Raw genomic sequence first — 12,706 nt, forward strand, 5'->3', positions numbered from 1 at the left:
GCGCCGGCGGAGACTTCGCCTCACCCGGCAACGAAGTGGTGGGAAGCAACGGGGAACTGCGCAGTGTCGCGGTCTCCTCCTCCCTCCCGCCCGCCCGATGCTCACCCCCCCTCCCCCTCCTCGTCAAATGTGCAACTTCTGGTGCGCCAAAGAGAGAGATGATGGCCACCGCGGCCCAAATGTTACGAAGTGTGGTAGTTATCGAAAGTGACTCCGTTTGTCATCTCATAATATTTGCAATTTTGCCTCAGAAGAAGGGGATCGAGGCTGAAGTCCATGCTTTCGGGATGCGTGCTCGGGTTGCCCCTGATGTGCACCGAGGATTTGGGACGTGATCGCCTGGTGACGACGCCATGCGCGTGGCATTCGCCCGTCATTCGCACGTGAAAAGGTGTAAACCAGGGGTGTCCAACCTTTTTTGGGTTTACTGGGCCACTTAGGCGGTAAAGGAATCGTTTTGAATCGTATTTGATACACGAACAATAACGATAGGTGATGAGCAAAATAAAGTGATAATTTTCGTGATACTCACTGTTACATTAGTGAAATCGTTAAAAAGCATTTGTTTTTCAAGAATTAGATTATTATTTATCATAACACCCGTTTCCGAAAACAAATGGAGAATATACACATATATCAATGATAAAACTTCACTATTTAAAATAAATTCAATTGAATATCTCAGAAAAACGTTCAGCATTAAACTGTTGGGATATTTGTCACAGCAGTTGAGACACTGTCATTGCATCGACAGCTGGTGTGATCGCGGTAGATTAAAATCTCAGTGAGATTTCAAGTGCTTATCAGTTAAACCATAAAACCATGAACACAGTTATCGACCCAAAGGTCGGTTTGATAGTTGAAGGTAAAACTCGCATGTTAATAAACCCAACGGCTTGTGAAATTCACACCTCAGCTTCCTTTCCGTGCGCCACCTATGTTTTCCCAGGAAGATCTGGTACCTGGAAAATCACACAGCTTAGATGAAAGTCCGAGTTAGATCGCGTGCAGCGTAAAGGAGCTAGATATGTAAAACGTTTGTTATGATACTCTTGAGTAGAGTATCGAAACTATAATGGGAGCTAGGTTGGGAATAACTCACGGAGCGAAGGCTAAATTACAGATTACATCTCCTGCATAAATTGGATGTCGCTTTAGCAATGGTGCTGAAAATGTATCATTAGGCCCGTTAGAAACAACGTGTAGAGACAAAATTAGAAGGATTACATTTAGAGAGATAGGTTTGAAATGCCATGTTCCCCACGAACGATAAGGGATCAGGATAACCTTGTCCGATGGTACTAGGGGGAATAGTATTTTGTGTCCAAAGTAGGGTGGCACGTAATTACCCCTAGCCATATACCTTAGCGATAGCTTTCAGGGTACTAAAAAAAACATTGCTTGTTGGGTCGCATTCATGACCCTCCTAGGCCAAGGGTGTACACCTCTGGTGTACCAGTGTTCACTGCCACGGAGTCTAATTTGAAAATTTCCTATAGTCCGGAAAAGAAAACCAATCGTTTTCCTCGTCTTAACTGTTCAGGAGATATCCTCCAAGAGTTGAGGGGAGAAATGATGGAATCACCTTCTACCACAATATTAGTCTGTCTGTTGTTTTTTATAGACAGGGAAGAACTCACCCGAACTGGTCCCTTTTTGGAGAGTAAACTTCATATATTGAGGGGAGATTGGGCATTTACACCGGTCCAGCCCCGTACTCTATATAGTTTTCAGATAGTTCCGGTTGCGGAAAAATTACCTCATTTGGATTTTAAATGAGATACTACATTGGCATCGCCCGGTGTGTGATAACTTATTTCTACGTGTAATAAAGGGAAAAGAGAAAAGGTGATGTGAGATTTTTTTTCACTAAGGCTCTTGATTCATTCAGACCCCTCATGGTGGTGATGAAGCTGATGGAACTGTATTCCAAGGAATGGATTTTCCAGTAGCTTCGCGAAAAATCAATAACATCTGGTGTCGTCGTAAATCAAAGAAAATTTTTATAATGCATATGCAGTATAATCTTATTTCATAATAACAGTGACGAATTAATTCAGTTAAAATTATATGCCTTTCATCCCTGTAGTATACTATTCATTCATCTTAATCAGAGCAATGAAAAAGGAATTAAAAGGAAAATATTTTTTAATGATTTCAGAATTCCTTGGAGGGAATAGTAAAATTTGAATCCCTCTTAATTAACCGCCTTTGAATCTGTCCATACCGACCATTACGTCATTTGTTATTTCATCCGGGTTGTTTAAATTATTTAACTGCCCGTAAGATACATATATGCTTTTGTCTGACAAAAACATTTTTCACTTATTCTTAGAATCATAGCTGCTATGCTAATCCGGAAACTACCGCAGTCCCTGTTACATTTTAGTCCTAACCCTTTTACATAATTCTGAATTAGCTGTTTCTGACAAAATATTCACCTAATTAGAAGCCGTCGCATGATAAAGCACACTGACTACTTATGGCTGAGGTCCTCGCTTTAAAACGTTTAATTACTAATCCAAGCACAAAGTGAGGTGAAGGATAATTATCAAAGCAAAAGAAATATTTTCAAGGAAGAACGAATTAAAGACCGGAACTCAGAGCTGAGAGTTAAAGAGATGGTTAGTGAAAATGAAAGCTTTTATACATCTCGGAAACCTGAATACCGACAAAAGTTCATACAACAAGCCTACTAAAAGCGCTGTAAAGAACGTGCTGCTGGAGGTGGAGGGATAAAAGTGAATCGGGCGTAAAGGAAAGAGAATTAAGGAAGTGTTGACTTTGGTAGGAGAGGAAAGGAGTGCTTAAGGTAAAATATGGAGCGGTGGAAATGGTGGGATGGGGAGAGATGGCGAAGGAATGTTTGATGGTGTGAGCTGAAAGAAATGAAGAAACGGGAAAAACGATGAACGAGCGTTTTAGATTACACAATGGGAGAAAGGAACGGTAAAGAATGAAAAAGGTCAGATGAGAAATAATAGATGAGAAAACTAAATTGATTGTTCGGTGGGTATGTTATTATGGAAGTAAAGTATTTCTTTAATCCGTTCAAAATCCCGCGAATTGTCGGAACCGTAACGAAATCGGCTTCAACGGTCGACTCAGCTCTTTGTCTCGTACCTTTTAAGGTCGAGGCAAATAAAAACGTTTTTCGCGTAAAGAAGAGTCACAAGTTTTTTTTTACGGCAGTACAGGTAGGTAAGCTCTTAAGAGCAGCCTTTATTAACTTCAATTTCCCACCGGGGAGACAACGCGCTTAAGCCGTATCTCAGTGCGCCACGGGTTAAATCCGACGAGTACCAGTATCCTTTTATTTGCCCCATGGAAATAAGTCCGCCGTTTCGTCGCTATGAAAGTTGTCCGACGTCATCGTCGCATGTGCCGTGGGATCGGCGTCTGCGTGCTTTCCTCATCGAAACCTTCTATTCACAGTGAGCAGAGTGTATCCCACCGGAAAACAATATCTGCGACATTTAACCCAGATCTGTTTCGCGGAAATGGAAAAATTATTGCTCGGGCGAGCGTTTGGAAGGAGATAGATTGGGAGAGAAGAGAAAGAGGGGGTCAGGACCCTTTTCAAAAGGGAGAGGTGAAAAAAAAAACGAAAGATGGTTTTCGGAAATTATCTCTCCGATGTTGTTTGAGTCTGTACTGATTTGAGTAGAGGCCATTCAAAGGCGGGTGGGCCTTGTTGACTCGCGCTCTGTCTCACTCTCACTCTCTCTCGAAAAGGAGCGCTTCATTTACCTCGAGAGATGAAATCCGCGGAAACGTATTTTCGCAAATTTATTCCGCGCGTCTCAAAAGAAAGATATCAAGGTGGGAGGGAAGGGGCGGGAACTCTGTAGACGGGAGAAGAAGAGGAATGACAGAGGAAATATGGAGCGCAGATATTTCTTTAAGGTCTCTTATATTTTTAATGGGACATGAAATGAGACATGTGAGGACGAGACCCTTTCTCTCGCAAAACCCTTGATGAATGGAGCGAGGAAGAGAGAGAGATAGAATGAGAGTGTTTGTGCTGTGTGTGTGTGTGGGGGGGGTTGGCGAAAGGTTTCCACTTCACCTCGCTCCCTCCGCTATGGAGGGAATCTAATAAGGCAATACAAACGTCCGCCCGAGCGTTGCGGCTTTGCCTTCAAGGCAGGTTCTCTCTCTTCCTCCTCTCTCGCCGGGAGTTTCCCGACCTCATTCTCATCTCCTCCTTCCCTACCTTCCTCCTCACACCTTCCGATCGTCCCGAAATTTTGAATCGAAGTCGTAGATGAGAGCGGAGGTTTCCAGTCCGACCTCCTCGACTGTTAAACGGTCCCAGACGACAGCGGTCGGGTGGGCGGGTGCCTGCGGGCGGGGTGCGGCGCCGTTGGATGGACCTCCATTACCCTCAAACCCGCCTCGCCTCCACTTGAACTCACCACCAAATTCGATTCCGGTCGAGTCTCCGGGCTGGCTGTTTTTCGCACGCCGTGCTTCCCCCACCCCACTCACCGATTCCCTCCCCCCCACCAAACGAACCCGAGCTCACTTTTGTCGTCGGCGGCGATGGGGAGCAACTCATTCCTTCGCGCCTCCACCTCCCACCGCCGAGCGCGCGGCCCACTCAGTGCCTACGTGCCGAGTCCTCTCAGCTCTCCTTCCGGCCGTCACGTTTGGAGCCCTTGTTATGTCCGTGGACTCGCCAAGGTCACATTCCGGTGGCCCGGTCCAACGGCTTCCATTAGCTCGGGAGAGGCAATTAATTTGGACGACGCAGAACGAGTGCCGGAGATGAGCCGGCTGTCTTTTCCTGGGCTCTCAGTCGATTGATAAGAATCGTCGCAGTGGCTTCGGTTATGTGGCCGACTTGCACACGCCTTTGTCGAGGTTGATCGCGGCGATAAAATATTATTCCAAATCCTACATTCTAAGTAAGCCGCTCTCTGTGGCCCAACTAACGCCCAGACTTCCATTGTGGAATTTAAAGCCGATGAAAATTTGAGTAAATAATGGTTTGAAGTTTTTAGGAGTGCGTGTAATTCATCGGATATTTTTTTGCCCATGTATTTTTTGCTCGATAAAATTGAAAATTCCGTTGTACGCTCTTGAATCAATGGTGATTCGCTGGAAGTACTTTAAACTTTTACCTAGGGGAGATTAAAAAAGAGGAGGGGAGGCATTTCAACGTCAACGAGGCTTCAGCGGCAAGCTAATTTCCCTGTGTGGACTTTGAGGACTTCAGATTCGCTGCAGAAAGTTAGCATTCGGGGAAAACTAAAAAAAAAGCTTTTCGTGTTTAATTACTCTCTTTTATTGAATACAGTGAGAACATTTTTCACTGCGCTTACGTCACGGTAAATTCATTATACGCCTACCTATTACAGCGAGACGTGCATCCTCGGGTAGAATGTCCATGGTCCGACTAATTTGTACCAAGGCTTTCCCGGAGACTTGAAAAGAAGGATGACTGGTCAAATCCCAAACAGCTTGAACGGGAAATATACGAATAATTTTTAATCCATATTTTAACTCGAAACAAATTAGTTTTGGACGAAATTATATTGTACATCCTACAGTGCTAGACTGTTGCACCGCTTTTCAGGATCATCAAATTTTTCGTTGGACCAAGTGCAATTACAGTCCCACTTAGGAAAAAAACATGTTCTTTCGGATTATTCGGTGATCTGTATTTCCATTTCATATCAGCTCTTGCACTTTGATAAATAGAAAATTCATCTCGTCTGAATAAAACTATACCAGGAGAAAGTTTGCCATCGCATAGATTGAAATCAGAGTGCAATTATTTTCCTAAAAAATATTTAAATATGAATTCTTTAAAAAATGTAATTCAAAGGACAAAATGTCTTTTTTAAGTATACGCTCTCAGGCTATATAAATCACATATTTTTTAAGGTAAAGTTTTCGCAATGAAAATGTTTCTTCCTTGTATAAAAGTACGGATATCACGTTCTTATTAAATTTATAGCTGTGATTTTTTATGAGTGTTGATACGCGTTTGATGTTTATTGCACTCACAGCGTAAGTTTCAAGCTATTTTATAATGCATGTCGAAGAATGATGAGAACAGCTTATTTAGAATTATTAAGCATAACAGAACCACTGTTATGTTTAATTTTTTGTGTAGCCCCATTCATCCATCTGTTAGACTCGAGAATTGCTACAAACCATGACACATCTGAAAACTGAAGGCAATTTGATGCAAACTACCCGAATCATTTATGATTTTTCCTCAAATCCTTGGAAGCTGCGGTAGTGCCCAGCTGAACTAGGTCACTCAAGAATTAAGATATATTTTATTTCAAATCCATATCAATGCTTAATTTCAACGTGATATTTAATTTGTGCGAGTTATTTGTTTTTGGCGTCGGTCATAAAAAGGCTTTAGGCGTTGAACATAAATCACATTCGGAAATAATAATTCATTGGGTATTTCTGTACACTCACTGTAGTCTTATCATCTGCAGTGATTCTATATGATGAATCAAGAAGATAACACAACGTTGACTATCAGCCATAAATATCACTAACGCTCCAATTTATACTCTATACTCATAGGTCGCGGTAGCACATTTTTAGCAAAGGCGAAGCCATTTCGAAAGGCTTAAACCAGGCGTGAGAGAAGGATAAAAGGGCAAATGCCCAAGATTCATCACAGCACAAAAGTTTTAACCCGCAACATTGGAAGCCAAAACGAAAGGAAGAGATGACAAATATCTGCTCAAATATTTAAAAATATCGATTGTTTTTCTCCATCGGGTTTCTGGTTGACATCGCTGTTTGATTCTCTTCCATTATCTTTATCCACGCCATGATGTCCTTGACGCGTACTGCGACGAGAATCGTGCCCAAACGTACGTTCTTGCGACGCTTTAAATATGTAAAATTGGCTTATCTACTTCGAGCTCGAACGGTAAAATTACGAATGGTGCAGTGAGCATTTTGAATGTTTTCATAATTTTTAGGGATTCAATATAAAAATCCTTGCCTCTTGAATACTGTGAACAGATTTTTCGATTTGCAAAATTGAATGAATACTGCTAAACGGCGCAGAATTTTGGCTCAGTGTTCCTTCACTGTATTATTTTGTGGAGGCATTTTTTAATTCTATTTATATTATGAGTTAAATTTGCACTTTTCCAAAAGGTCATTGGAAAAGTACTATGCGTTTCCGTTCACAGAACCATCATCAGGTACCAGACAAGGCGGTCTTTACGACACGCGTTGTATTTTACCGATAAACTTGTGGCAAAGTGCAAATTTTTTTTTCATAATAACAAACTTCCACTACATCTCGCCTGAATAATCTATTTATATTGTTTTTCCTAAGGTGTCTGTTGGTGGCGATTTATACGCATGCGCGTATAAATCGCCACCAACAGACACCTTTTATTATCTTCCAATTAGCTTTTGCAGAGGTGAATTGGAAATCATATGGCGTTCGTTCGCATAGTTTGTATTTTCTTAAAGCAGGAAAGATTGATGTAGTAGTGGAGACTATTGCGGGCCTCAGTGTACTGAAAACTTACTTTTCTGCAAAGGAAATATTTTATGTAATTAATTCACTCTAGCATCAGCATTTACTTGGAATGATGTGATCAGAATACTTCCATAATATTAATTTTTTATAAGATTAAGTTATTTTCACTAAAAACTTTGTGATCAGAGAAATAAAATACTGATAAATTTCACGTATGTACCTTATTATCTTTCGTTTGATGATAAATTTCAGTTTATACATTTCTTGTCAGTAAGAAAAAATGTAAAGAATCATCATGGTTGTGGCCTCTGCATAAAGTAATTGCGTATAGGACGAGTTCCAATCCAAATGCCGTGTCTTGCCGTTATCTCCACGGATTGGAGACAGTAACTCTACTACCCACATATAAATGATATCCAGTGCGATGTTACATCACCACCATTCGGCAGTCAGGGTAGTCAGATTGCTGGCGTGCCGGCATTACAGTTCAAAATATGCGGGTGCGAATCCTGCCTTAGGGGTGGATGCTGTTTTGTCACAGGATAATTTACATATGGTATATGGCGCGACACACTAACCACATTCGTCAATCCGATGGTGCGTTTGATAGGTGGCGATAGAGCTTACTTCTTACCAGGCCGTAAGAAGTGTGAAATTGTGAAATTAAAATATTTTAGATGGACCAGTTCCTTCCCTATACCGCGTGTAGTTTCCTCAGGAGATTTGGATCCTGATTCTCATTGCCTAATGTCAGTTTACTAGCCTTTTGGAATTTGAGATTTTAAGTAATATTAAACCCTCGAATTCCCATACCACGTTATATGGGAAAGAAGCAAGTACGCGCCATTTATTACGCCCAGCTGCCTCCGTGTATGCAAACAAAAAGGACTTGTGAACTGACTTGTAGTTTGGGCCCCTGTTACCCTTTTGGCGCGGTTACACACATCCTGGACGAAACTAAGGCTGTGCGTGCCCAGATTTGACTCCGAAACAAATATTAATCCACCCACCGCATTGAGTCACGCGGCCCCACGGGAAACCAAAGTACGCCTCTTCCTTGAAGGAGAGGATACAAAGCGGTGGTTTCAATTTCGCCACATTTGAATTCGGACGCCCTTTAAATCAGCCGAGTATGGATGGGTGCGCTGGGGATTGGTGGGAGGAACGCGCGATTAGACGGCCCTACATAACGAGTGGCCTCGGGCGTACCAACGGCGTTACCTCAAAGACCCGCGCTCGCAACACCCGCCGAACAAATTACAAGCGAACATTTAACGCATTTCCGCCACGTTCGAGCGGCCGTGCGGAGGAAGTCGTCCCCACCCCCACCCCCCCTTCTCTCACTCTCTCTCTCTCTCTCTCCCATCCCTCATCCACCCCCCCTCCCCACACCCCACTTGCGGTCCCGACCGTCCATTCGATCCGCGGAGATGAAGGGGGTGGAAGAGGGGGGGGGGAGAGGAAAGGGCAGAGATGAAAGGAGGAGCCCTCGGGGCGGGTCGGATGAAAAGGGCGTTCTGGGGGAACGAACTGGAATCCGCGGATGATTCCGGTTCGTTTCCTCGGGAGAAGACGGCTCGAGGCGTCAGCTCCAACGCTCACCCTCCTCCTCCACCCTCCTTCCCCCTGCCCGCGAAGAAATCGGTGGGAAATGGGAGAAGCGGGAGAGGCGAGGGGAAGACGGTTGCGCACGCGGCGTCAAAGGCCTTCGACGTTTTCATTAGCACCATCGGCAACCCGTTACATCGGCATCGTTTTATGCATACATATAAATATATATATATATATATATATATATATATATATATATATATATATATATATATATATATATATATATATATATACCTGTATATATATACAAAATGAAATCGCACAGGTCAAGCGGGCGTAATCGCGTCGAGGGGCGGTTTTATTGAGCGAGGGAGGAGGAAAGCGACGCCTCCTCAGGGCCTGGAGGGAAAGGGAAATGGCGGAAGGATAATTATTGTGGGAATGGAGAAAAACACGGCGCCGGTCGTTACCCGCTCGTAATCAAGTGTGTATTTAATTTAGGGACATCGAGAAATTTCACGGCAATGCTCGTAAGCATTCCACCCCAACCGTTGACGCAAATGAGGTAAATCTCTCTCCTTCTTCACCTTTAATTTTTTTTCCCACCGTTTACCTATTGCAGTGGAGTCCGCAATGTGGAAATAGTGCAAACATTAAGGGAATATTAGTGACTTGAAGCTGGAATTATTTTGGACATTAGTGAACATTCAATTTTAATAGTTGTGGTCCAAGTTTGCTAATGTTGCATTCTGTAACGTGAGAGGAAAAGTTTGTTATGTGAGATTACCTTGCGAGTTTATTTCCTTAATTTTCATTATGGTCGTGCCCAAACCGTTCTTATTACTGATGTATGTCGGGTTCAGAATCATTCATCGGTGTCAGCAATAAATTTTTATTTATTGTATTTTTCCTGTGGCCCAGTGCTTGCATGTCGTCTTCTTACACAGTAGGATAAACTCTCCTCCTTCAAACAATGGTGTTTGATTTAGGGCCCAAAGTTCTCAAAGGCCTGGTTCTCAAAGCGACCAGTATCTTTACAAGTCTCTATAATTTGCACATGCGGAATAACGCAGCACTTGTTACTTTCCTATATTTCACAGAATGCGATTTGAAAGATTAATATTACATATAAGACTTGCATTACATTTAAGACTGTTTTCAAGGGACTTAACTAGTAGCTTTTAGAGACAGAGCCCTATTGACCTTCGTGGTTTCTTTTCACACGTTAAAATCAGTAAAATTTCTCTTAAGTTTATAAGTTGTTAATTCATCATACAAACAGTATAAATTACGTTAGCATTTAAAACATAAAAATAGAACAATGATTTAGTGTGGCAAAGACGATTTAAGGATGCAAGAATTGAACAGCGCGATAGAATTAGTGAAAGATTGTAATTTTCTTTTTGTAACTTAAATCCAGGCTTTTCTTGCTTGACAGTGTCGAGCCCTAATGCAAAGCTTGTGTACGTTTTTCACTGTATGATTCCGCGCTTGAGGCGCAGTTATGATGAGGCTCGATTTACCGGAGCTGCTGTTGAAGAAGGACTTCCGAGAATCTCTGATTATGCCGGAAATTTATCGACGAAATCTGAGGTTTTAAGTTACAACACGTTTGCGAGAGTTGGAAAAAAAGTTGTGCTTGTGAAGCCGAAATGCCGAATCCTCATTCTCGGTTAAACAATACGTATTCAGCATTCGTAGCTGACGTTAATAATACTATTTTTTTCAATAGTGCCAGCTTAATTAATCGTAGACAAGAGCCAGTAAAAATTCTAGGAAATCATAAAAATGGGAAAACTGGAACGTAAGCCTTCAATCGAAGAATGCACTCTTGCTTTTACTGCTATCATTAATATTCTTTTCTGATTATGCAGCGTCATAAACCAGCCGACGCGTGAAACTTTATGTCACCCTCAGCTCTCGGCTTGGGCCACAGTGCGCCATAAATATTCCATCACAACTACTAGCTTCCCATGCTGAGCTTGGGCGAGGGCGGAGGCAGTAAGACGTCGTCTCCACATCGGTCCGCGTCGCGAACTTTACCCTCCCAGGTATCACTTCCATCCCCGTATCTATTCTGCATTAAGGTGCGAACGAGGCAGTGGTGGTGCTACTATGCGCCCCATCGAACGCGGACTCAACCGGCGCCCTATGACCCTCCCAAGAATTAGGCCACCCCCGGCCGTAACATCCCCTTGTTACGTCCCTTCTCCCCCACCTCACCTCCCATTCTCCCCATACCCTCGTCCGCTCCCCGACCGTGTCCCCGACTCCCCCAACCCAACGCTCCCACCCCCGCCATTACCGTTCACACCGCCCATCATCCCCCTAACCCCTTAACGTTCATTCCCTCCTTCGAAGTCTCGCGCTTTCTGCGAAACCCCTCCCGCTCCCTTTAATCCAAAGGGTTTTTCTCCCTTTTTTCCTCTTCTCCCTTCCCCCTTTATCCACTCGCTCCACCGAAGCGACCCTACCTTAATGTACCTTGGATCTTCCGCATGAGTTTTTTAATTTCCCCAGTAGCTACTCGGCAACGCTCACTTCTCCTTCGATGGATTAATGTTTGTTCTCGGGTGCCGCGCCTCGTCGTATTCAGCCGGGGGTGATGCGAGTGGGGCGGGGGGTCGGATGGGGGTGGCTCTGAAGTGTGTGTGAGTGCGGGGATGTTGGCAGGGGGGGGGGTCGTTGGATAAAATAGCTTTTTTTCATTCGAGCGAGCGAAAGTGTCGTCTCGTGCTCTCCAAGACGTGTGGCTCGGAGTGGCCGTGTGTGAGCGGACTGACGGGGTAGGGCTGCTGATTAGGCCACGCATTCCCCCGCACGGGAGCGTGGGCTTTGTGCGACGAGTACTTCCATGCATTAAAGAATATGAGCGACGCTATTCCCTTCATTTCCCGTCCGTCTCCTCCTCCCGGGAATACACGAGGAACTGACTGGCTGAATACCTCACGAGGTCGCCCGGAGGAGTCTTTCGCCCGCCCGTGGGATGAAACCCTTTCGCTCCGCGGAGTCCGCGTTCCGTATATTCGCATGATGAATTTCCGTCTGATTCCGCCGGATTCCCCAACTTTGTCCCCGGATCGCGAGCTGGCCCGCTTCCGTTCAGATGATTCCTCGAGCCGCCGTCCTAAATTGGATGATGACGCCACGTGGGGTGTCACGCGAGTAAATTAAACACATGTCACCCTGATTAAGGAGCTTCCGCCCAAAGGTCAGCTGACCCCAGAGATTCTGAAAATTTCACCTAAACAACTCCAAAAGCGAAAAGTTTTTATTGAATTTTCTAGTTTTATCGTAATTCATTCTAGGGAAGAAGAGTACATTATGTAGTATGAGCTATTATGGGTAATGCGGGTATCATTTGTAATAACAGTGTTCGAAATACCTGTAATGGAGAGCCTTTGTTTTAAAATAAACTAATAATCAGTAGTTTAATGAATTATTTTAGTTTTTTTTTGACTACGTATGCCATCTCACGACACCTTGGGATAGAAAAATGTTTTCGTTACCATTATTTTTTTTAATTTTTAGAAAGTATAGCATTGGTACCAATGCTCACGGCATTTGTAATTGAGTTTCATAGTTAAAATGAAAACGATATTTTGAAAATTAAATGGCAAAAACCACTGTGAATTTTTTATAACTAAATTAGGCTTGAATAGCATGTTTAGGAGT

The 12,706-nt window shown here is 43.4% G+C and overlaps 1 protein-coding gene across 4 annotated transcripts in view; it reads left to right on the plus strand.

The window, feature by feature from the left end:
• Fas2 (fasciclin 2) overlaps window positions 1-12,706 on the plus strand; it is a 552,110-nt gene that overhangs the window by 427,990 nt on the left and 111,414 nt on the right. The window lies entirely within an intron of this gene.

The sequence above is a fragment of the Hetaerina americana genome, unplaced genomic scaffold (assembly GCF_022747635.1).
Source record: "Hetaerina americana unplaced genomic scaffold, ioHetAmer1.1.p SCAF_2, whole genome shotgun sequence".
Lineage (NCBI taxonomy): Eukaryota > Metazoa > Arthropoda > Insecta > Odonata > Calopterygidae > Hetaerina > Hetaerina americana.